Genomic DNA, 3,732 nt, shown 5'->3' on the forward strand with positions numbered 1-3,732 from the left:
TGCAACCCTAACCCATGTGTGATACATGGAGCGATGGTGTGCATGACTAGTGCTACATTACGCTGTGCTCCAAGAGACTTGTGTAGTCACAACAATTGGTTTATAAATAGCTTTTCTCATTGCATTCTAAAGTGTGTGAGTGTTTGACATAGTCAGACACACTCACTCTCTTTCTCATATTGTTAATGGAAAATAATTACACATGCTCTTCGGCAGCCTGGCATACTCACTTCTCTTTACTAATTACTCACCTTCTCATGACTGGAGAGCTCCTCTGTGGGAATCTATCTTCGTACAGACAGTGCCATAACACCAACTGCAATACCAGGTGAACCGAATAACACTGATTATAAATTATATACCAGTGAACTGGCGACAGGATCATGAGCACCCATGGCTCATTTATGCCTATGGGGACCAAAGGCTAGCCCGCCTAGTCCAATCTCACAGAAAAGCCAATATAGGGCAAATTTATGCCGTTTATACACTCCTTACAGCTTCCTTATGGAGCTTAGCAGGCAAACAGTTCAAGGTTGTTGATCTGGCATCCACATTCCCCAGTTCTCAATCCAACAGGCATCCGTGAAATGTAATGTCCAATCCATGGAGGCCCCACCGTGCTCCTTACAGCACTTAACAAGATATGCTGCTAATGAGCCAATCTGCACTTAGCAGACCACATGACCTTTTTCCATTACTCCGAAATCTAATCTTTCTGCTCCATCACAAACTAAAACCATTTTTATCCTGATTAATATCACTAACAATTGTTTTTTTATGACTGTTTAGTCAAAACAGCTATGAGGAAGAACATTTGGAAATGATCACAGCTATAATTTCCTTCTTAAACAGAGCTATGATTTCTACTGTCTGTTTTTTAACATGCAGATCACATTTCTTCCCAAATTAAAAGACTATCCTTCCAGGTTTTAATAATGGGTTGACAAGTTGTTGTTGTTGTTTTTTTACCCCATTTCATTTCCTTAGCTGTTCTTTTGCTTGAGTATATTCATTATTAAAGATTGTACATTATTCTTAAGACATTGCATAAATGTAAGACAGGGTTATGTTATTGACTATGCAAATGCCCTCATGCAAAAGGTCAGATTTTCAGGCCTTATTGCAGTCTGATATCTTTAATTTAACATGGATCGTCACGTTTTAGACAAACCTTTGAACTCTAGTATTTTTTTCGGCTTATGATGTAATCAACAATGAAAAAAAGTAGAATGAATAATGAAAAATCACAGCATTTTAATAGGATAACTCGTGGTTTAAATAAAAACTCATCCGATTGTAACACACTGTACGTTGTTAAAATTTGCAACTAATAAAGAAGCAGCCCAGAAATGCTTAGTATAAGTGGGATCTTTATTAAAACAGTTATTAAAGCATCTCCTGTGGATTGTCATCAAGTTTATGAGGATACCAATAGTATACGAAGCTGTCAAGAAGAGGATTTGTTTAAATTGCTCATATTTCTTTCACATTTATTTCATGTTTGATTTTTGTGAGCAGAAATAAAATGTTCATACATACTTTCTTTGATATGTTCCCTAACTTCGCACGACTACAGCTTTGTTTACCTTTTGAGAAACTCTGGTGACTGATTTAATATTTGTGCATCTTATTTTCTCTGCAATTCCAACTCTAATGGTGTGCGCTCTGCGTGTAGGAAGTCATTAGAGCGCTAAAGGAACGTTTATAACACTTTGGCCGAGCATGTTTAATCGAAACCTGTTTACATTCCTCGCGATTCATCATTCCGTTGATTTTAACCAGATCTCATGCCCTGCTGGATGAAATTCATCGCTAACCCTGATAGAAACCTTTACTTCTGCAGCTATATACATTTTTATATACAGATTTAACATGTGGATTCTTAATGCTGCAGAAATTTCTTAGGTTTCTTTGGTCCTCTTACATCGTTTGTCCAAGACCTTTGGTCATAGCATGGATTTTGGTTCCAGACAAGACAGGTGGGGACATTTGACTAGATTTTCCCCTTAGGGAAATGACCTTTAACGATTGTTCATCAGAAGCAGGCATGTTTTCTATCTTCAGCTTGTCGGCAAATTTTCACAGTTTTTTGACATCACATCTGGAAAATCCAGTTTGGAAACCTGTTGTCTGATCCTATATTTTCTGTGACTTTTTGTCTGGCTGTCCAGATAAACTGGATATAAGATTTCTGCACAGTACTCTCTATGTAAACCCAGCTATTTTCTATAACAAAGTGTAATAACGTATTTATTTAATCATGTCATGTTATTGTCCTGAGTTAGCAATAAGGAATCTTTGTGTGTGTGTGTGTGTGTGTGTGTGTGTGTGTGTGCTTTGCTGTGGACTGCTATTGCATTATGTGGCACACTGTTGCTGTGAATGATGTAGTGTGCCCCCTACTGATAGATCACAACCATTCCTTTTATTATTTTATACAACCAGGACATTTCAGACACAACAGCGGTAAAGAACAGATAAATTCACGAACAGAATGGGTCACTGAGAACTGTTTACAACTCTAAGGCTTTTGAGTTTCATGAGTCATGAGTCCAAAAGATACGCACAGTTCCTTCTGATAAGGTTCGGCTTTTGTTTGAGCGTTGAATCAACTTTTCCTTGAGCAAGTGAGCCTACTGTAAATCTAGCTGCCATATGAGCGAAATCTAGTTCTTTTTATGACTAATTAGTAGATTTTCCACTCCACTTAAATGCTCTGAATGAGGCCCGTGCCCTTCCTTGGTAAAAGTCATATTCCGCTGGAAATAATATGTATACTATAAACACTGGCTTGGTGGTGTAAACAGGCGTGAATCTTAATGAGTGGACATGCATGTAAACACACATATGGGAGCCTGAGGGTGTACCCATGAGGGCATAGAAGTAATGTGACCTGGCTTGGTGCCTTTACTACTACGCCTGAGCGTAAACCACCAGTGCATTTCAAGGGCATCGTAATATCTAAATTTAGGGCAAAGTGCAAGACAAGTCATAGTATCCCTTTTCTTCAGGTTACTGAGTGTAAGGTTAGGGTTAGGTAGATGTACAGTAGGTGTAAGCATCGCATTCTGTAGCTGCATTAATCATTTTGTGTGTAGGCGTTGTTAAAAACGCACACGTTCTCTCTTGTATTTCTCTCTAGAAAACAACACCGAATCCATTTTTCCATTTTATTTGCCCTTCAAGATTTAATGAAACTCCACCATTATATGATGGAGTTTGTTTAATGAACAACCTGATTCATGATTTCATGGAAGATTAGCCTTGTCAGTCTCCTTTTACAAAAAGGCTTCACAGACCACACCGTCAGATAGTGAGGAGCAATTACTTTTTCCTTGCACTCTTATTTATCTTTCGTGTTCGGAGTGTGTCTTAATCAGTGCATTCAACTGCCTGCAAGCAGATCTAGTTTTATCTCTGCTATCATCAGGACACACTGTTTCATAACTTCATAAGCATGCTTGTGAGGTTATAAACCGCTGTCATGCAAACATGACTTTTAATCTTATATGTGATATGCACTTGTAGAGCCACAGTCTTATGGTACAGTTATCAGTTGATCTGGGTTCAAATATTGTGAACTTTATAGTGAAAGTAATTGAACTTTATAGTGAAAGTCATTTTTTTCTTTTCTTTTTTTTTTTATGAGTGAACAGTACAGTGGCAGTAGTTCATAGTCACTGAATGGAGTCAGAAGTAATTTCCTTCAGTTCTGCCTGAGTCACCATTCAA

The sequence above is a fragment of the Clarias gariepinus genome, chromosome 6 (assembly GCF_024256425.1).
Source record: "Clarias gariepinus isolate MV-2021 ecotype Netherlands chromosome 6, CGAR_prim_01v2, whole genome shotgun sequence".
In the NCBI taxonomy this organism is placed as follows: Eukaryota; Metazoa; Chordata; class Actinopteri; order Siluriformes; family Clariidae; genus Clarias; species Clarias gariepinus.